Source organism: Engystomops pustulosus, chromosome 4 (genome assembly GCF_040894005.1).
Source record: "Engystomops pustulosus chromosome 4, aEngPut4.maternal, whole genome shotgun sequence".
NCBI classification, from domain to species: Eukaryota; Metazoa; Chordata; class Amphibia; order Anura; family Leptodactylidae; genus Engystomops; species Engystomops pustulosus.
This window is the reverse complement of record NC_092414.1, coordinates 15,962,432-15,985,916: the sequence shown is the minus strand read 5'-3', so window position 1 is coordinate 15,985,916 and position 23,485 is coordinate 15,962,432. Positions and strand designations below refer to the sequence as shown.

At 45.0% G+C, this 23,485-nt stretch overlaps 1 protein-coding gene across 2 annotated transcripts in view; it reads right to left on the bottom strand.

Annotated features, from left to right (window-relative positions):
• Positions 1-23,485, bottom strand: part of WNT7B (Wnt family member 7B) — a 102,172-nt gene that overhangs the window by 47,234 nt on the left and 31,453 nt on the right. The gene's annotated exons all lie outside the window — the stretch shown is intronic.

The following is a 23,485-nucleotide window of genomic DNA, read 5'->3' as shown; positions in this document are numbered from 1 at the left end:
ATACAAAGGAAACGGTTAGAGATACCATTCAGCCAATCAGTGAGCGCCCTTTAAATATAATGTCCATCCTTTTCCTGTCTGTCCCCAGGAAGTAGGGTGCAGGGAGAGACCTGAGCACCGTCTGGAAATCCATGATAGGTCATGTAAGGGGGCCGTAATTTTTTTATGGAAACCCTTTAAAAAGGGGCATAAGGACTTCAAATGTCTTTGTGAGACGACCCCAATAATAGCAGAAAGTTCCAATTATAATTCAGTGATGTCACTGATGGGCGGGGCCTATAGTCACACCCGTCAATAGGAATCACTTTATATTTTATCATATTTTAGACATTTTTTATCATATTTATCGACTTTTGTGTCATGAATCATCACATTATTGTAAAGCCCGCTGCAACACCCTCGCCGATGCAATGGCGAGGGAGGGTTTGCGAATACGTCCCACCTGCATGTAATTCCATTACACTACATGGTCCTGATAGGACATAGCGGTATTGCAGTGGTGAATCCTGCCTGGCAAGGCAGGAGTTAAGTATTTTGTATAATGCCAGATGCTGTTATCCAATGATATGTGTTACATCCTGTGCTCTGTAAGCTGAGATGTGATTGGAGGAGCAGCCACCACCTGACCAAGGGGAGGTAATTAAAACCTTTGGCCAGGAATGTTCTGGAGGATTATTCTAGTGTGGAATCCTAGGAGAATCAGTGAGTGAGTGAGTAATCTCTGTCTAGCCCATACCAGAGCAGGAAGAGCCTAGCCCCTGCCTCTGAAGAGTGGAGCATTAGACTAGAGTTAGTATAGTGAGGAAAAGGGGTATTATCTTACCTTTGAAGGTGATACCTGAAGCCCTACAGGACAAGCTGAAGCTTCCTACCAGGACACAGCTGCCTCCCAGCCTGCCCTCTACTTCCAGGCTGGTGAACTATCTCCTGAGGCTCCCTCCAACTCACATCTCGGCACCCTACCTACCTGTTAAAGGCACGTTTGCTGCGGTTCCTGCGGTTCAAATAAAGAACTGTAAGTTGTTTTCTTCAACTTCTGTCTCCGTCTGGTCCCTGCTAATACGGCTGCCTTCATCACCGGCACCCTGCCCATCACCCAGAGACTCACACTCGGGACATTAAGGGGTTGCCCCAGGGAGATCCGCTATAGCAGCCGCTCCCTCATCATTTCTTGCCAACACCACCCTGCTGGAGACCTGCCAGGCTGTAGGACAGCCCTCCGGTTCCCCCGTACCAAGCACCGTGACAATAGCGTGCTTAGGCCGCAACCGCCAGCCACTCCGGTACCGCGGGCCCCGGCTGTCTCCAGGCCTCACCTCAAGGGCTAGGCCCCGGTGGGGGATGTTGCAAGTGGCGTCACGAATCACAGGATATTTACTTCTGTGCCTTATCCTGGCACTAAAGACTGTACTTTATTAAGAAAAAGACTGTGCTGCCTAACCCTGCTGCCATCCGGGTTTAGGCCCAAGTATTTGTGTGTTTCTACATTGAACTTTATACTGCTGCCACGTGCTGTCGAGCGCCGCTCCAGCACTCAAGAGGTTAATTCCTGCAAGAACTGTTTCAGCTCTGCTACATCCTGAAGCATTTACCTCAGAGGCGTGTGGCGCAGCAAGTATTTCCAGCCCGCCAAATCCTCACTGGCGGGAACTCCAGAGGCGTCACTAGGCTCCGCCCCCTGCGTGAGTGGCGCGAACTACCGTGGAGGAGGAGCTGGAGTGAGTGCGGCCGGCAACGAAGAGGGTTAATCGGCCATCTTGGATTTCGGCGCAGGCCGCGCCTGAAGCCTGCCAGCAGTGTGCGCCTCATCCGGAGTTCCGGCGCACGTGTCCTGCGACTGGAGGAGAACACCGCTGAGCATCACCGAGCCCCTGCTGCCTGCCGGACATCGGGAACGGAGACCTTCGTGCACCGGAGCTGTCCTGTCACCGCGGCTGATCCTGAGTGAGTACCGCTGGGGAAGTTAAAGGGGGGTAGAGATTGTTTCCGATGCTAGGTTATTGGCTCACCTCCCAGGGAATAGTGACTGTGTCTTAAAGTGCCCACGTCCCATTCTAGCCATCGCCCATAGCAACGGACATTGTGTAACCCTACAGGCTTCCCTCAGCTAGGCCAGTCATGTCCAACCAGGACGAAGATACGGGACTGGAACAAGTCCCATCCCCTGGTCCCTCCTCAGGGTACCGGAGCATGTTAAGCCCTCCAGAGAGTCCCTTCAGCCCTGCTACAGCTAGTGTCCCTGGGACTCCCACCATGATGCCTCTGACTATGCCCTACTATCTGGGGGCCCCCTGGTTACCCTACTACGAGGGAGAATCACATACTCTCCCTGAATTCAGGGACAACTTGTTAGCCACCTTCGCCTTGCTCCCATTCACAGAGGAACAGAAAGTGGGCATCCTCATCGGGCAGTTGAAAGGACCCGCTCTCCGGGAAGTCAAGTCCTGGCCCCGAGAACAGTGTCAGAATGTGGTCCAGATTCTTGATAGGCTGCGCAACACCTTTGACAAGTGTACTGTCTCCGAGTTGAAGCAGAAATTCTTCGGGAAAAGACAGAAGCCCCAAGAGTCCCTCCGAGACTTTGCCCTCTCCCTACAGGAGACATGGAAGGCCATCACCTGCCTTGAGCCCAAAGACGCTGAAACCTCTGATCAAACCTTAAGGGAACAATTTATTAATGGACTTGTTGATAGAAATCAAAGGTGTCAACTAAAGATCATCTCTTCTCAACATGCCCAGGCCTCCTTCCTTGAGTTCAAGGAAATTGCCATTGACATATTAGGGGACCGACCGCCTGCTGGACCGCAGAAAGAGCCTGAATCCGTGGAAATGGAGGAACCTGCTCTAGCTTGCTATCCAATGCAGTCGACATCACCTACTCCTGCGGCTACGGAAGTTGCTGACTTAGCAGGACAGGTCTCTAATCTGGCGGATACCCTGAATAAAATCCTCGATCGGTTGACCCAGGTGGAAGTAACTGTCTCCGCTATGAGGAGGAAACCTCCAGAGAACCCGGTACGGTCAGCTACTCCTCGTGAATCTCCGACTAAACAGCGCCCAAAAGAAGCGAAGTCGTTAAGCACCTGGAGTCAGAAGAAACCCCGTCAGCGGTGCAGCTACTGCCATAAATATGGGCATGAAGAGAATGAGTGTCGTCAGTTAAACGACAAACCCTTGGAGCTAAGGGTCGACCTCCAAGGGAAGAACTTGTAAGTCCCCGAGATGCTAACTGGATGCCCAGGTTCGTGGGGACTCGCCCCATGGTTCATGTAACCATCAATGGAGTTACCCTACCGGCCTTAATTGATACCGGCTCTCAAGTGACCACCCTCCGGAGTGCTGCCTTCGAGAAATGCCGAGGAAAAGCATCCCTAATCCAGCCTCCCAAGGCTTACTTGAACATTATTGCTACGAACGGAAAACCCGTACCCATCCGCGGCTACTGGGAGCCCACGCTAACCATTGGAGACACTGAGTTAACCAGACAGGGCGTAGTGGTGACACGTGTGCCCGAAAACGGTAACTTCTCCCTGGTACTGGGTACCAATGTCCTCCGCAATTGCTACCCTGAAGTGCTGAAGGCTCTCCACGACTCCCTGCCAACAGTGCCCAACGGTTCCCGGAAGGTAATTCAGGAGACTATGCAGGTTCTAGCGGCGCAACAGAAGTTTGCTGGCCCTAATGGGGAAATCTGCAGAGCCCGGATCAAGGATCCCCAACCTGTCCGCCTTCAACCTGGGACTGAGACGTTAGTATGGTGTCGAGCCTGCATGGGCGTCCAAGGTCAAGACTACCAGGCGATAGTAGAACCTCTACCAGCTGATGAAGACCTGCCCATTCTAGCCGCCAGGAGCCTAGTCACCGTATCCCGAGGACAAGTACCCATTCGATTACTAAATGTGGGAGACTCCCCAGTGGATCTGAGAAAGTACCAAGCCGTAGCCACTCTCTTCAGTGTCCATCCTGAAGACTTGGTGGAAACCGCTCTGTCTGCCTCCCAACAGTTGGAAGTGAAGCCAAGTGCTGAAGGTGAGCCTGCCGAGCAATCCTGGTGGCTTGAGCTCAATATTGGAGACGACGATTTTACTCCTGCAGACCAAGTACAAGGTGTCCTGGATGTCGTTATGAAGCACCACCAGGCCTTCAGCAAACACCCACTGGATTTTGGGCAGACTACTCTGATCCAACATACCATCCCTACTGGCTCTCATCCTCCTATCAAGGAACGATACCGGCCCATACCTCCAGCCCGCTACCAAGAGGTGAAAAAGCTGGTACAAGAGATGAAGACAGCCAACGTTATCCGGGAGAGTCACAGCCCATGGGCTGCCCCGCTGGTCCTTGTGAAGAAGAAGGATGGAACCCTTCGATTCTGTGTTGACTATAGGAAGATCAACAATATCACCCACAAGGACGCCTATCCTCTGCCTCGAATCGAGGAATCCCTCGCAGCCCTAGGGTCAGCTGCCTACTTCTCTACCCTGGACCTGACCAGTGGCTACTGGCAAGTGGCCATGGCGCCGGAAGACAGAGAGAAGACGGCTTTCACCACCCCAATGGGCTTGTTCGAGTTCAACAACATGCCGTTTGGGCTATGCAACGCCCCAGGCACATTTCAACGGCTGATGGAGAGATGTTTGGGTCATCGCAACTTCGAGACCGTCCTGCTATATTTGGACGACATCATCATCTACTCCAAGACTTATGAAGACCACCTCCACCATCTGGCTGAAGTCTTCCAAATCCTGACCCAACATGGGTTGAAGGTCAAGCCATCCAAGTGCCACCTGCTACAGCCTAGCGTCAAGTACCTGGGACATGTGGTGAGCGCTCATGGAATTGAGCCAGATCCAGAGAAGATTGCAGCTGTCTACGACTGGCCTACCCCATCAACCGTACGGGACATCAAAAGCTTCCTGGGATTTGCCAGTTATTACAGGCGTTTCATCCCGAAGTTTGCCCAGCTGGCGGCTCCCCTGCAAGAGCTTCTAAGGGGCCTGCCAAAAGAGAGCCAACGTTCCCGAGTATCCATTGAGTGGACGGCCGAACGAGAAGCTGCCTTCCAGATGCTCAAGCAACGGCTGACTGAACCTCCGGTGTTGGGATATCCAGACTATAGTCTGCCTTTCACCCTATACACTGATGCCAGCAAGCAAGGTCTAGGGGCGGTATTATCCCAGCTCCAAAACGGAACTGAAAGGGTCATAGCCTACGCCAGCCGTTCCCTCCGAGAACCGGAGCAAAACGACCAGAACTACAGTTCCTTCAAGTTGGAGTTTCTGGCGTTAGTCTGGGCTGTGACCGAAAAGTTCAAGGACTACCTAGCTGCATCATCTTTCACTGTCTTCACAGACAATAATCCGTTGGCGCATCTGAACACCGCACGTCTTGGAGCACTGGAACAACGGTGGGCCTCCAGACTTGCCAATTTCAGCTTTACCATCAAGTACCGGGCTGGTAAGACCAATGACAACGCCGACGCTCTGTCCCGTCTCCCTGACCAGTGGGAGGGACCCTCCACGGATGCTCAGTGGGAAGATGTCGAGATGCCAGCATTCTATGCCCGGTTTGTGCGTCAAGATGCCCAGAGAGTTTACTCCCTACCGACAGAGGCAGCGCCAGCTACTCCTCAAGAAGAGTCAGAGCCCCCTGCGGAAAAGGACCTCTGGATGAGTCTTCAGGCTGATAGCCGTGCCATAGGAGAAGTAATGGACTATCTCTCTAGTGGGCGAGTGCCTGAAAGAATCCGGCGCAGAAGAGCTGATGGAGAACTGTCTCAATTGTGGCGCCAGAGGAAGACTCTGAGCATGCACCAGGGTCTGCTAAAGAGAAGAACTCTGGACCCTATCACTTATGATCGGATATACCAGATTCTGATTCCCAGGAGGGACGCCAAGATAGTACTGGAAATGTACCATGACCAGTCCGGGCACTTTGGCGCTCAGAAGACTGAAGCCACCCTCCGAAGGCGATTCTTCTGGGTCAACATGAAGTCCGACATTGAAGCCTGGTGTCGAGAATGCCCAGCCTGCGCCATCGCTCGAGGAGAGCGACACAATCAAAAGGCCCCTCTACGTCCCATTGTGAGCCAACGGCCCTTGGAGATCCTGGCATTGGACCACGTGAAGTTGGAGCCCAGCAGATCCGGTCACAGTTATGCTCTTACGATCATCGACCACTATACCAAATTTGTGGTTGCAGTACCTGTCAGAGATCTGTCTGCAAGGACTACCGCAGCGGCCCTGTGGAAGAGCTTCATCCTCCCCTATGGCTGTCCAGACCAGATCCTTACAGACCAAGGAACAGCATTTGAGTCCCAAGTCTTCCAGGAGCTGTGCACTCTATATGGCTGCAAGAAGCTGAGGACCACAGCCTATCATCCCCAAGGCAATGGGCTTTGTGAAAAGATGAACCAGACTCTAATCAATATGCTGAGGACTCTGACCCCTGCAAAAAGGGCTGACTGGCCAAATCTGTTGCCCGAATTAGTGTACCTGTACAACAATACCATTCATTGCTCCACAGGATACACCCCGTATTATCTGATGTTCGGGAGACACGGCCATCTCCCTGCTGATATGACCTGGGACATGGAGTCCCCTGATTCCCAGTCTTTACTCCCTCAGACTGACTGGGTTCACGAACACCAGAGGCGCCTGGCGGATGCCAGAGAAGTTGTGGATCTGCGGTTGGAAGAGGCCCGAGAGAAACAAAAAAGGGACTTCGATCGTAATGCCTGTGCTGAGCCTTTTGCCCCAGGAGATCGAGTGTGGCTGCGCAACAACCATCCTACCAGTAAGCTAGATGGGCGTTGGGAGCGTGAGCCATACCTAGTTAGGGACAGTCTCTCCCCTGAAGTCTACGAGATTTCAAGAGGAGACCGTCCACCACTCCGGGTACATAGGAACCGGCTGAAGAGATGTCTTCGTCCTTTTGCCCCTATGTCTACACCTCTCACCTCGACCCCCAACTTACAGACCTCCTTGTGTTCGCCTACCCCCAGTTTTTTGGAACTTGTGACTGTGCCTCAATTCTGTTTTGTTTCCACTCCAGTAAGAGGTACCTCGGAGAGACCATCATCCCCACCGCAGTCTCCAATACTGCTGCCTGTGGAGGATGATCCGGCTCCAGTGTCTGCAACCCCTGAAGCATCAGAGGAAGCTGAGACTCCGACTCCAGCGCCTGAATCAGAGGAGGACGATGAGGAGATTGTTATCTTCTCCAGGCCGGAACTTCGAAGGTCTCAAAGGGAGACAAAAGGTAAAGCTCCTGCGTACCTGCAGGAGTACCAGCTGGTGACACGCAGAAGCAGGAGGCAGGTACGTTTTTCTGACACCGAAGTACTTACCACCGAAGAAGATGCAGAGTAACCCCTGAAGGGCTGTAGCCCACTTCAGGTACTGTACATATTGTGTATATTTCTGTCCTTACCCCAAAGAGCCAGAGACTTTCCTGAGACTCTCACCCTTATTTATCTCAGTCAAGAGACATACCTTGAACTGATTATTGTCCTGTGCTATGATAGCACCCTTCCTCTGCCACAGCAGAGATAATTTCTTCAAAGGACTCTGTCCCTCTACACAAAGAGGAGACCCTTTGCTTCTTCATTGCACTTTTCCCCCACATCAAGGGCTGTACCCAGAAGATGGACTTTGTCATTAGAGACCTTCTGAGAGACTTTTGCCAGATACTACAAGGGAAAAGTGGCCATTGACTACTATTTTGCACTTAATGCCTTCCTTTTAGGTACGGACATTCTGTTTGCACTTTTTATGCCTTTTCTTTGCAGGAAAAGAGACATTTACTATCGTGCTACCCTGAGTAGCCTATCCACCTCTGTAACGTTTGTAACGTTCAAGATGTGTACCCATTGGGCTCCTAAGCCAATGTGATCTTAACCTGTTTGCACACTGTCATATCTGCCAGTAGTCTGCATTAACCCTTTCATAGGCTTTTCAGGTTGTAGTGTGGCTGTGTCGGACCGTCTCTATGTAGTACAATGTTTTATTGTGTCACATATGCCAATGTATGCATATATACACTATATAATTGCCGCCAGGGAAGAAGCGTTGATAAAACAAATATACAGGCCTTGGTGCAAGGAGTGGATTACAGGACATGACACCACACCTTTCCTACTGTACAGTTCGGTTTAATGGCGTCAGCGACCAACTGTCATACAGCTACATGTTTTTTTGTCTTAGTCCGACACCAACCCAGGTGCCTGTCTCCAGGACCATGGGCGGTTTGTCCCTACACCTCACATAGCCTGCACTTCCCAGAAGTGTCCTTAGCCCCCTCTGTGCCCCAAAACAACTGTAGTCGAGCCGAGGGCGGCTCTTTCAATTGCCCCCGGGGTATGCAACACCCTCGCCGATGCAATGGCGAGGGAGGGTTTGCGAATACGTCCCACCTGCATGTAATTCCATTACACTACATGGTCCTGATAGGACATAGCGGTATTGCAGTGGTGAATCCTGCCTGGCAAGGCAGGAGTTAAGTATTTTGTATAATGCCAGATGCTGTTATCCAATGATATGTGTTACATCCTGTGCTCTGTAAGCTGAGATGTGATTGGAGGAGCAGCCACCACCTGACCAAGGGGAGGTAATTAAAACCTTTGGCCAGGAATGTTCTGGAGGATTATTCTAGTGTGGAATCCTAGGAGAATCAGTGAGTGAGTGAGTAATCTCTGTCTAGCCCATACCAGAGCAGGAAGAGCCTAGCCCCTGCCTCTGAAGAGTGGAGCATTAGACTAGAGTTAGTATAGTGAGGAAAAGGGGTATTATCTTACCTTTGAAGGTGATACCTGAAGCCCTACAGGACAAGCTGAAGCTTCCTACCAGGACACAGCTGCCTCCCAGCCTGCCCTCTACTTCCAGGCTGGTGAACTATCTCCTGAGGCTCCCTCCAACTCACATCTCGGCACCCTACCTACCTGTTAAAGGCACGTTTGCTGCGGTTCCTGCGGTTCAAATAAAGAACTGTAAGTTGTTTTCTTCAACTTCTGTCTCCGTCTGGTCCCTGCTAATACGGCTGCCTTCATCACCGGCACCCTGCCCATCACCCAGAGACTCACACTCGGGACATTAAGGGGTTGCCCCAGGGAGATCCGCTATAGCAGCCGCTCCCTCATCATTTCTTGCCAACACCACCCTGCTGGAGACCTGCCAGGCTGTAGGACAGCCCTCCGGTTCCCCCGTACCAAGCACCGTGACAATAGCGTGCTTAGGCCGCAACCGCCAGCCACTCCGGTACCGCGGGCCCCGGCTGTCTCCAGGCCTCACCTCAAGGGCTAGGCCCCGGTGGGGGATGTTGCACCGCGATATTATACTATATTACATCCCATAATTACTAGGAATGATTATACTATTGAAAAAAAATGGCCGCCTCCTAGAGCTTCCAGAAGCTTCCTTCATCCTCGGACCCCACAACAATAATTAAAGTTGATTTATGACTTTATTTCTGTTCAGCGAGGGGCTGTGACTCGACATTATGTCTTGTGTTATTAAGAGTCGCAGTCCGTGACCCCCACGAAACGCTTTCCTTTGCTTTCCTGTTACCGGGCAACAACAACATGGTGTAATTACAGATTCATGTATCGCTGACTGCGCAGATATATAGGGAGCCCCTGGGGGAGGGGGGCACTAACTTTATACAGAAATCTACCAATATCTGCTTTTTACTAGACCATATCATTAGAGACACTATAAGGAGTCCATGTCTACAGATTTTTAACTTCTCCTTTAAGTTCCCCTTTCAACTTTCCCAAGATCCTGAATGGCAGGTCTTAAGCTGTTTGATGGCAGCTTGTGGAGGGTAATGTAGCAGCCATATTGGTTGTCTCTCTATTTTCAGAATCAGATGTATAACTAGGGAATTTTCTAACCTATTATGCCCCAAAACTTGTGGCCTTATACTCGGTGAATAAAGATGCTCTGCAGTTATTTTGTATTAAACAGAAACCAGGCTCACCCCTTACTGCAGGTGTCTCTGTACTGTGACATCACTGTGTGTATTATCCCTGTACTGTGACATCACTGTGTGTATTATCTCTGTACTGTGACATCACTGTGTGTATTATCCCTGTACTGTGACATCACTGTGTGTATTATCCCCTGTACTGTGATATCACTGTGTGTATTATCCCTGTACTGTGACATCACTGTGTGTATTATCCCTGTACTGTGATATCACTGTGTGTATTGTCCTTGTACTGAGACATCACTGTGTGTATTATCCCTGTACTGTGACATCACTGTGTGTATTATCTCTGTACTGTGACATCACTGTGTGCATTATCCCTGTACTGTGACATCACTGTGTGTATTATCCCTGTACTGTGACATCACTGTGTGTATTATCTCTGTACTGTGACATCACTGTGTGTATTATCCCTGTACTGTGACATCACTGTGTGTATTATCCCTGTACTATGATATCACTGTGTGTATTATCTCTGTACTGTGACATCACTGTGTGTATTATCCCTGTACTGTGACATCACTGTGTGTATTATCCCTGCACTGTGACATCACTGTGTGTATTATCCATGTGCTGTGACATCACTGTGTGTATTATCCCTGTACTGTGACATCACTGTGTGTATTATCCCTGTACTGTGACATCACTGTGTGTATTATCCCTGTACTGTGACATCACTGTGTGTATTATCTCTGTACTGTGACATCACTGTGTGTATTATCCCCTGTACTGTGACATCACTGTGTGTATTATCCCTGTACTGTGACATCACTGTGTGTATTATCCCTGTACTGTGACATCCCTGTGTGTATTATCCCTGTGCTGTGACATTACTGTGTGTATTATCCCTGTACTGTGACATCACTGTGTGTATTATCTCTGTACAGGTATAATACACACAGTGATGTCACAGTACAGAGATAATACACACAGTGATGTCACAGTACAAGGATAATACACACAGTGATGTCACAGTACAAGGATAATACACACAGTGATGTCACAGTACAGGATAATACACAAAGTGATGTCACAGTACAAGGATAATACACGCAGTGATGTCACAGTACAGGGATAATATACACAGTGGAGTAATATACACATAATAGTGGAGTAAAAGTATTAGGTGGATACCTCTTGACCCACAACTAAGCATTACGGTGACTGACAGCCTGGTCATCTCACAGCTATTATAGACTTTGAGATAATTGAGGAGACACCGGGGATACCAGTCCGGCTTTTGAAGTATTTATGGCTCCACAATTAAGCCCTACGCTTGGTAATAATCCCTTAAATTTGGGACAATCATGATCAGACATGTTAGACAATAACCACCAACAGGGTCCTATGGAGCTTCCTGTGTGGTCATCCAGAGGCATGAATAGACTACAACGACGAACGTGACCGATATGACACGCAGTTTGGCCACTTGTTTTCCGTGACAATTGTATCCAAAGTCTTGAGTTGTAGTCGGAGCTTGAGATATCCACTGGTATCAACAAGTCAACTTCATGTGATTTGTGGCGCCTATCATCCTTGTCAAGAGTCCTGAAATTGTCTTGAATTTTTGGAAACATTCACGGCACATTTACACATTCCCCACTCAAAAATGGAGCTTCTGACATGGTTTGGTGGTGGTTCACCACCCCCTTGACGTGGGCGACAGTCCGAATGATATGTCATATTTCCTGGACTCAACAATGACTTGTAGAATACTAGGCGTACCGGCCTCCATGTGGGCCTACAGGGCCTACTAGCATCATATGTTACTATGATTCTGGTAGAACGGTTCCTGGGGCACCCTCTAGTCTGTAAATAAGATCTTTACATGGTCCATATCTTATGGACTGAACCTGTGCGTGTGAGAAAAGTGCCTACAATGTGCCATATTGTTGACGTCTGATGGTTGCCAGTATGAGAACCTTGGTGGCCACTCTCCTACTCCATCCTTCCTTTCCAGCAATGCAGTCAATGTTCTCTTTGTTTTCCATCCAAGCTAAGCCAGAAGTGGTAAGGTTCCTTTGACTGATCATCAGTGATATCACCCATTTTGGACATGTGACCAATGAGGCCAGTAATTGGCAAGGAGCCTCACCACTTCTGGATTGGTTCGGACCAGCGGTGGAGGGCTTTGGGGCCTACATTGCTGGTAAGGACCACCTAGATTAGGGGAGTAGTAGGACTTATTCAATAATTTAACACCTTCTCTATCCACCTCCCACGATTGCTAGAGTTGACTTTCCCTGCAGCGCCCCTGCAGGAGAAATGAAGTACTTCACTATTTATATCAATGTGTTTGACGAGTTCTCCAGATAAAGAGAAGCCATTTGTCACCACCAAATTATAAGGGTCTGAACCGAAGGTCCCATATACATTAGCTTAGAACTTGGACATATGATTGGCAAGAAGCCTCACCATGTCTGATTTGGTTTGGACCAGCGGTGGAGGGCTTCGGGGACTACACTGCTGGTAAGGACCACCTAAATTAGGGGGGTAGTAGGACTTAGTCAATAATTTTACACCTTCTCTATCCATCTCCCACGATTGCTAGAGTTGACTTTTCCTGCAGCACCTCCGCAGGAGACATGAAGTATTACACTATTCATATCAATGTGTTTGTTGAGTCCTACAGATTAAGAGATGCTGTTTGTAACCACCAAATTATACTGGTCTGAACCGGAGGTCCCATCTTCATTAGCTTAGAACTTGGACATATGATTGACAAGGAGACTCACCGTGTCTGATTTGGATTGGACTAGCAGTAGAAGGTTTCCGGGTCTACACTGCTGGTAAGGACCACCTAGATTAGGGGAGTAGTAGGCTTTATTCTATAACTTTTCTCCTTCTCTATCCACCTCCCACAATTGCTAGAGTTGACGTTCCCTGCAGCGCCTCCACAGGAGAAATGAAGTATTACACTATTCCTATCAATAGGGCACATTTACTTACCTGTCCGATGAAGTTCACCGAAAGTGCATTGTCCGACGATAATGCACTCTGCCGCAATTCACTAAGATCGTGCGCCCGATATCCTGCATGTGTCGCTTCCCCGCTCAGGTCCGACGGAGTTTACCTTTTTTTTAAGTGGTGCATGTAAAAGCAGAACCAGAGGTCTCATCTATATTAGCTTAGAACTCAGATATATGAATTTTGAGCTTTTCTACTCTGGACATCCCCTTTAACACACAACACCCCAACCACAAAACCAAAGAGGACCTTGAAATAGGAAGAAACTAGTAAATGTTCCAATACGTCCAATGAAATCTGGTAAAAAAATTTAAAAAAAAGTCATTCTTCTCCTCAGACTTTGGTTACTAAAGTAAACACTGCAAAATAATCGACACTGACGCTAGCGAAAAAACCAACGGGGCTTGAAATGTGGATTTTTACACCAATTTGCATCAGTCAGCCTCGGCTGAATAACCTCAGCGGATCATCAAAAGGAGAAGGAGATTTGTTTTAGCAATGCAAAGAACAATTGTATCCCCGTCCTAAGAATGCATGGGAATCCTAGGGCGAGATGTCTATAATTACACTGCATGAGCAGAGCCGCACTTGAAGTATCAATGAGATTCGAAACCACAAGAGTCTCTTCTTCAGCTGCCCAAAAAGAAAAGAAGACTGGTGTGGTTTCTGAATCCTACACAAAGTAAGCAGAATAACCAACATTTTCTTCAAACCGTATCTTGTTCCTTCATTTCTGGCTTAACTATTTCGGTCTATAGAAGCGACTGCGGTTATTCAAGTACTTCTGTTTCTTTTTAACTTTCCGGACGAAAAAAAAAATTTACCTTTTTTTTGTTCCTCTTTAGCAGTGGTCTACAACCTTTTTTTGTATAACGAGGGATCGGCTAACCCCAAAAAAGTTGCGTATCTGATTGTTTAATTTTACAAGGTTCTTCGGTCAAGGCCTGGGGACCAGGTGTCTTAGGATGCGGCCCCATGGTTGGGGTCAATCTCTCTGTAGAACATTGGGGCAGATTTACTTACCCGGTCCCGTCGCGATCCCACGGTGCATTGTCCGACGAGGATTCGGGTCTGGCGCGAGTCACTAACATCGTGCGTCCGAGTTCCTGCATGTGTCGCTGCTGCGCCGAGGTCCACCGGAGTTCACCTGCTTCTTCCCGGTGCATGTAAGTGCTTGCGACACAAATCCTTTTTTAAATTCCGCGGTTTGTCCGAATCCGTCAGGTTGTCCGACGACCCGCCCCCTGATTTCTGTCGCGTGCAAGCCAGTGCCGATGCGGCAAAATCCGATCACGTGGGCCAAAATGCCACAATTCGGCGCAAAACGGAAATATTCGGGAAACCCGACAAAAGAGCGGCGTCCGGACCCTTAGTAAATGAGCCCCAAAGTTTTGTACTAAACTAGAAGCAGAAAGCACATACAGAGAGTGGCAGCAGGTCCTTGCCTTGAATGGACTGTCTGCTGTTTTTTCTGAACTGTGTAATGCTTCATTTCTCCTGTGGAGGCGCTATTACAAAGTATTGTCCCTGACCATTGTAGTACAGGTGTGTCATAGTGAAGACAACTGAGGAAAAGTCCTATTAAGAAGAAGCCAAAGAATAGTCAAAAACTTATTCTACATATTGTAGAGATCCGGCCCCTGAGGTATGGAAAATATATACAAAGCCGCTGAGCAAGTTTGTATTTTGAACAATGGGTGTAGCACTTATTCCATCACTTATTCCATCACAGATTAGTCCCTGTTTTACTAAAAAAAAACAAGTATTCATTCATAACATACAGAGCAAAGGTGTAGACATTCCCCTATTTAGCATAGAGACCCAGCCCCTGAGGAGAAAAGAACACCTACAAAGAGCATTAGCAGGTCAGTATATTGACTTAAAGCGGTTTTCCCACGAAAATAAGTTAGGCCCTATCCACAGGAAAGGGCCTAAGTTGCTGATCGGTGGGGCTCTCAGTGATGAGACCCCCAGAGATCACGAAAACGAGGGGTCCGATGGGATCACACTTACCTCCGTCAGACCCCTCTTCGCTCCGTAATGGAGCAGACGGCCATGCATGATCGCTCTGCTCCATTAATCTCTATGGAGCTGACGGAGATCTGGGGAGCGCGGCACTCGGCAATTTCCATCACTAAATGATCTATTAGTAGTCCTAACCCTGTCATTGGTGTCTGATCACTTTAGGTTATGGTAAGCTGTCACTGACTATAAATACGGCAAGAAGCTTGATACTTTATTCGCCTGGGAGGAAGTGTAGGTGGTATCTCCATTCTATGGCAAATGAGGTCTGGCATGTTGAATTTAAACATGTCCAATCTTTCAGTTTTTAAGGATCGGTAAGCCATTTCTGGAGGAATCTGGACTTGGCTTACTTCTTTCTCCCTACGGAGAAGACATGCATAGTTGTCTAAGTGTGTTCAGGAGGAACAATTGTTGGTCATACAAACTGTCTAAATTGTATGACCACTTTTAGGGTAAAAAAAAAGTTGAGGAAGACAATCAGCAACAAGATAGGAAACCAAGAACCAATATGAAACCTGGAGAAGGACCTTCTGAAGAAAACAAGATTCTACGGTCAATAAGACTCTATGGTCAACAATAAGAAGCTTAATACTTTATTCTCCTCGGAGGAAGTGTAGTTGGTATCTTCATTCTCTGATTTTTTTTTACAAATGAGGGGTAAATAAGGTAAAGCATGTTGAGTGTGAACATGCCCAATCTTTCCATATTAAAAATAGGTAAGCCATTTCTGGAGGAATCTTACCACAGCTTACTTCTCTCTCCATTCAGAGAGGACATGCATACTTGTCTAAGCAGGTGTGTTCAGGAGGAACAATTGTTGGTCATACAAACTGTCTAAATTGCATGATCACTATTGGGGTAAAAAAAAGTTGAAGAGGACAATAAGCAACAAAATAGAAGATGAAAACCAAGAACTCACCAATGTGAATCCTTAAGAGAGACACATAAGAAGGGACCTTCTGAATAAAGCAAGACTCTACGGTCAACAAAACTCTATGGTCAACAAGACTCTATGGTTGACAAGACTCTATGGTCAACAAGACTCTATGGTCAACAAGACTCTACGGTCAACAAGACTCTACGGTCGACAAGACTCTACGGTCGACAAGACTCTACGGTCGACAAGACTCTACGGTCGACAAGACTATATGGTCGACAAAACTCTATGGTCGACAAAACTCTATGGTCGACAAAACTCTATGGTCAACAAGACTCTATGGTCACAGCAAAAAGCTTTATACTTTATTCTCCTAGGAGGAAGTGTATCCCCATTCTTTGATTATTGGCCAATGTGTGGTAAATAAGGTAAGACGTGTTGAATTTAAACATTCCCAATCTTTCTATTTTAAGGTAAACCATTTCGGGAGGAATTTGATCACCCCATGGAGAAGACATGCATAAACAACTCTGTTCAGGAGGATCAATTGTTGACCATACAAGACCACTTCTGTGGTCATAAAAGTTAAAAGAGAACAATCAGCAACAGAACTCACCAATGTGAAACCTGAAGAAGAACACATAAGAAGGGACCTTCTGAAGAAAATGGTTAACAAAAATAATATATTGTAGCTAAACCCTCATATCAAGGTGGACTGCTCAATGTCCTGTGGTTCTTCAAAAAATTTCAGCTGCTCCACCACAGTCCAACAAGGTAACTGGGTAACCTAAATATCAGCACAAAAACCATAGAAAGATAAAGGTCCAACAGCTATACTCCAGTCCAGGAATTCCATTCAAAGCTCCTGAGATATCTACACACCTTCATACCCATCAAAAAGTTTTCGTAAAATCTTTTTTCTTATCAAGAACCGGTTAGGTGTTCTAGCAGTGCTACTGACATTGTGTGCGGCCTACTTCAGGCACAAAAAAAGCATAAAAAACACTCAACAAATAGTTTATGTAACACAGTTGAAAAGAGTAGATTGAGCAAAATTGTACACAGTCCATTTGTCTAGATTTCTACTTGCTGCTGCAGAACCTCTTCAACAAAGAAAGACTGAATGGGCCATGAAAGAGAAGCCAGCCCCAGCCGGAAAAGGGAGCCTCTTATTATCTATAGTTCTCTAATTCTCTACAAGAAGTCTGAACACCCCCTGCCAGTAACTTTTGTTTTTGGCCAAGTTACTTCTCAATGTGCCATTGGCACGCAAATGAAACCATTTTTTTTTTACAGTGAGAATTCGACGTGCATATTAATGACGGCGAGGACAGATCACCGCTGTGATGTGGCACAATGGCGCTTATTATGGGACGAACATTCCCGAACAAATCATGGATCGAATTCGGGAAAAAAAAAAAAAAAGTTTTGCATTTTAAAGCTGTCATGGGACGGAATTAGTTTTGGGTTAAAAAAAAAAAAACCTTTCAAAGTGTGACGACCTCCAACAATCTGAATACAAACCCGCTAATTAGTCCTGGAAGGAAATTGGGCTTGATCATTCAGCTCCTAATGTGGGTCAATGGAAAAAATCAAGAGGGAATCCCTGAAAATTTGGCCACTTTCTGTTGAACTGGTTTACTGGAGATATATATTGGAGACATATCCCGAATGATGGTGTAGAGGAGAATTTTTTTGGTCTCATAGAAAAAAAAGTTGCAAATTTGTCTCATCCTGGCCCAAATCGTGATTTTTTTTCGAAATTCTACTCAAAGTGACCATTCATGGTTGGGGGTTACCGATGAGGAGATGGCCCTTCTGGTAGAAGACCATCACCCTTGTGTAGTTGCAGACAGAGAAAAAAATAATAAAATGGTTCGAGGTTTAGAACTTATTGGGGGAAATTGCCTAGCCAGTTGTTGGCCGAAAATCCAAAGAGGGTCCTGTTGGAGGTAGGCCGGGCCACCATAACAGCTATTGGCTATCACCATAAAAGATATCTCTACCACCCTTGTTTGCCCAATTTTTTTAAAGTCCAAGTTAAACTGAAGATCAAAGCCAAAAAATCCATGATGTACATTCAGTAATTCAGTGGGAACACGTAACACCGTCTTGTCGGTTGAGTCTTCTGCTTGCATATTTACCCTCACAAAGATCACACATTAGCTATGCTGTAATAACTACTGTTTATTTAGACGCCTTTTCATAAGCTCCACACTGTAAAAATAACCAGAGAAAAGAAAAACAGACAACAAAAAGAGTGGCCACAGATTTACAAATGGTAAAAAAAAAAGACCAGGACCTGGCCAGGAGTGGGAGAAGATTGATGGACAAGCTTGGTGGAGGCATCAAACTCGTCAAACTCAACTGGCATTGAGACCATGCAGAGTCCCATTACTTGATCATATGGAGGCCTTGAACAAGTGTAGGAGAAGAAGGTGCCATATTGAATATGGATATGAATTGATCTCATTCCAGGAGGTCAACTTTTCGAGAAACCTCCTGGATGGTTCCAGAAAAGTTGGCAATGACAATAACTTCAATACTCTTTATATTTGATTGGGTTTCTCCTTAGCTAATTTTTTCTGACCATTATCCATGGGACTAGATAAAGGCACATAAGTCCTGGGTCACCCGGGACCATAGCTGAATTTTATGGTGGAGCTTGTTCTGGATCTTTCATTGGTTATCATTGGATAGAAGGTTTGACCAGTGAAATAATCTTATATCAAAATGTATATCATACACATATAATAAGAAGCTAAAGAGACAGAAGAACCCAACAATGAGAAGGACAACAATAACCAAAGGCAAGACGCAAGAGGCCTGAAGACTAAAAAGTTGTCCTTCTTCCATTTTTCGATGACTATGGCATAGTCGTCAAGACCTTCTGCATTACCAGGGCTGCCCATTACAAATGCAAGCCCTTCGTTGGCCACCATGAACCACCATGTTCAGATTCCCAGATAACTATGGCCCTTTGGGTTTGGTGTCTCTACAGAGCCTGGTGGTGACACCTTCTTACAATGCATGAATAATGATCTGCGAACTGTGAATTTGACTGAACCTCCTAATTTCCTAAAACTACAGTATTCCACACAACAAGGAAGGTTCAGTTTAAAGGTGCCATCTCTTTAAAATAACCTCTTTTGGAGTTAAAGGGGTTTTTAGAGTGTGACAACCATGGTGTGAGGAGACTACAGAGTGGCCAATGTGTGTCACGTGACCCCCTGGTTTATGTGACAGACAACAGGGCATCACTATTACAGATGACATCCAGTGGTCAGGTAAGTCCACCGATTAGCCAAAATGGCTCCCGTAACCTTCCAGCACATCAGGTTGGGTAAACCATTGAAGACCAAAAGAAACATCGGGAAATGGGCACCACCACGGGGTGAGTGCAGTTTGACGGTTTTGGCCACCCCTGCTTAGGCACAGGGGGTTTTCATGAACACCTAACTGTCCATTGAAGACCATTTTATCCATGGATGAGATAGATCCACCAAAACAAGTCATAGATGTCAACATTGACTTAATGTTAACATGATACTGTCATCCAGGGGTGGATTTTACATTTTGGGGAACCCATGCAGATCTATGTTTTGGATCCCCCACCCAATGAAAAGTTCTGTCCCTTGGTGCCATGTGGCTCTTATACTACTCATGTTAGTTGAGTTCTCTTTCTTTTTGGCTAGTGTTGGAAATTTCAGCTCTACCTTGAAGTAAGAAGACCAAGTGGAGAAGAGTAACGGTGCATCGTCAAACTAAGGAGTAGACAGGATCCAGGTTCTACATACAGTACTTCTTCTCCCTGGTTCCACAAAACTGAGGTTATCTTGAACCCCATAACTGTTGGGTGTCCATTTTTCTTCTCTGTGGACCCAAAAACTTTCATATCCAAATCTAAAACCGGGGCGGAGGCGGGGGCGTGGCAAATTACTAGCGTGGGAAATTTTGTTTCCCAAAACTTGTTATCATACTGATACACGGATTCCAGGATCGGCCCATGGAAGGAGCACAAGGTGATACCGGTTTTGCCTTTTGACTGGATTGTTACTGTAAAATGTCCTTGAGTTTGACGGAAAAAAAAAATAATTCATCCATCGGTTTCTGCAATCGTTCACTTGTAATTCCTTCTGCAACTGTGTTCTGGTATTGTAACGATTCCAGCCCCGGCAATGAAACGTTATAATTATGTCACACAGTCCGGGTAACCACGAGCATCTCAGCATCTGGTATGTGGTCAAAAACTTTTGTTTCAAGATCAGAACTATTTATAGGGAGCAAAATTTTTTCAGGATAGTAATTTCCTATACGGTTTTATGAAAATATGGCTGCATTTATGTAAAAAAAAAAAAAAAAATATTCCAAATATTTGATGTTGTTTTTCTAGAGCCGAGCCAAGGCAATCCATAGCACAGAGAGGGTGACCTAAAAAATCTCTTGTGCACATCTAGTACATTTCTTTTCAAAAATACCCAATCGATTCAATTTTACTCCGTGGTTATTGGTCCATATGAAGAGATTCCGATGTTTGGGGTTCGGCCTGAACTGGATTGGTAGATTGGCGGACAAATGGCCTATTCGGGAAATTAACACACCTAGCAACTGGGTGATGACAATAGTGGGTGATGACAATAGGGTGACAGGGATACAGCTACCACCCTCACCGGCCGGGAGAAGGGGGGGGGATGTGATTGGCCACAAGTGCCCCCCTGGCCAACCATAGGCACGTCTGGGTCGCGTTGGTCCAAATCAAACACAAAATATCGGGTCCACTCATCTCTAGTCTTATGGGACAAGGGTCCCAACAAAAACCTGGGATTTCACATAGAGTTGGGTCACAGCTGGTCACGTATGGAAGAACTAGGGCAATAATTGGGCAGTTATGGACCCAGTCCTTAACTTTCCATATTATGATGCCTAAAAGGAGTTTTCAAGATAAAAATATTTACTAACCAACAGGGTAGGGAACAAGAAGCTGATCTGTAGTAACCTGGTCTGACCACTAAATAGGGAGTGGAGCCATCAGCTTCCTCTTCCATTATCTGTTCTCATCGGTGGTGGTTTGCCAAGTACCAAACCCTCACCAATCTGATATCGATAAGGTGTATCTCAAGGATAGGTCGTCAATCTTGTGCCCAGAAAGCCCCTTTAGATGTTTTTTGGGTCATCGTGGGGGTCTTGTTTTTTCCCCTAAAAACGTACGTAGAGAACCCTCTCACCACACGTGATTCAATGTGCCTTCCTGACATACCATGAAATTGGTGGCTCTGAAATTGGTGGCTTATGGAGGTTCAGTAAGGGGTAATGTATTCCTAAGGGTATATATATATATACGAATATCCATACACGTGGACAAAGTCAACTCAACCGAGCCAGAATCCCAATACTCTGAAAGTGTAAACTCTATAATTTTCTGTTCAATGAACAGAAGATGAACAATAGTGAAGTCCAGACCTGATGGCCAAATATCAACCACAACACAACCAAAGCATGAAATGTGTCCAACAATTGACATCTGATAATGGCAGATGGAAAAGTCTACCTAATTCTTGTCGGAAGTCAAAATCTATATGAAGAGGACACAACAGAGAGCAACGACTTCTGCACATCAACAAATCTTAACATTTTTTAACAAAGACAATAAATTTGCCGCCCCAGTGACATGTTCATGTAGATATGAGATAGGTAGAAGAAAGATAGACAGATATGTAACCCACAGGCACAGGGAAACACAGGACCACGCTCCTCATACAAGATAGATAGATATGAGATAGATAGATAGATAGATAGATAGATAGATAGATATGAGATAGATAGATAGATATGAGATAGATAGATAGATAGATATGAGATAGATAGATAGATAGATAGATATGAGATAGATAGATAGATAGATAGATAGATAGATAGATAGATAGATATGAGATAGATAGATATGAGATAGATAGATATGAGATAGATAGATAGATAGATAGATAAGAGATAGATAGATATGAGATGGATAGATAGATAGATAGATAGATAGATAGATAGATAGATAGGAGATAGATAGATAGATAGATAGATAGATAGATAGGTAGATATGAGATAGATAGATAGATAGATAGATAGATATGAGATAGATAGATATGAGATAGATAGATAGATAGATAGATAGATAAGAGATAGATAGATATGAGATGGATAGATAGATAGATAGATAGATAGATATGAGATAGATAGATAGATAGATAGATATGAGATAGATATGAGATAGACAGATAGATAGATAGATAGATATGAGATAGATAGATAGATAGACATGAGATAGATAGATAGATAGATAGATAGATAGATAGATATGAGATAGATAGATAGATAGATAGATAGATAGATATGAGATAGATAGATAGATAGATAGATAGATAGGAGATAGATATGAGATAGATAGATAGATAGATAGATAGATAGAAAGATATATAGATATGAGATAGATATGAGATAGACAGATAGAAAGATATATAGATATATAGATATGAGATAGATAGATAGATATGAGATAGATAGATAGATAGATAAGAGATAGATAGATATGAGATAGATAGATAGATAGATAGATATGAGATAGATAGAAGATAGACAGATAATAGATAGATATGAGATAGATAGATAGATAGATAGATATGAGATAGATAGATAGATAGATATGAGATAGATAGATAGATAGATATGAGATAGATAGATAGATAGATAGATAGATATGAGATAGATAGATAGATAGATAGATATGAGATAGATAGATAGATATGAGATAGATAGATAGATAGATAGATATGAGATAGATAGATAGATAGATAGATATGAGATAGATAGAAGATAGACAGATAATAGATAGATGGTTGGTTCGTTGATAGAAAAATAGTTAGATATGAGATAGAAATAGATCAATATGTGATAGACAGAAAGACAGAGAAATAGATAGATAATAAATAGATACATTTATAGATATGAGACAGATAGATAGAGATGAGATTCTAAAACTCCAGTCACATTACATACACAGCGACTATAAACCCGAATAAAATGACATAATAACATATGATAAGTCGTGTTTCTGCATCACCCCAGGATCACACCATTACTAATCACCAGGAGAACATCTAATATCCAGCTTATCACTCCCGAAATTACCAAAAAAACCAAAAGAATGTAAAAAAAATTATAGATAAAACAAAAAAAGTAAAAAAAAAAAAGGAAGAGGAAATTATGAAATAAATAAAGATCTGAAGCAAACAGAATAATCGCAGGTTAAATAAAATAGCAACAAAAACAGATCAATGAAATAACAACAATAAAAAAACATCTATAATGAAATAAAACCCAGGTAATATAAACCACAACCGCAGAACAAGCTGCTCTCCAGATACAGAGATATCATGAATGAAAACACTATCTCACTATATACCATAAAATAAATTCATTTAAAAAAAACAATATAAATTTAGAAACAAAAAGATAACTAATAAATAAAATATTTGTAAAAAATCAAGATATATATACATTTTTTTTTTCTTGCAATAATTTAAGGATATATCAGTGACATATAAAAGTGTTGACAACATCTTAAAATATCTTTGCAGACCCCTA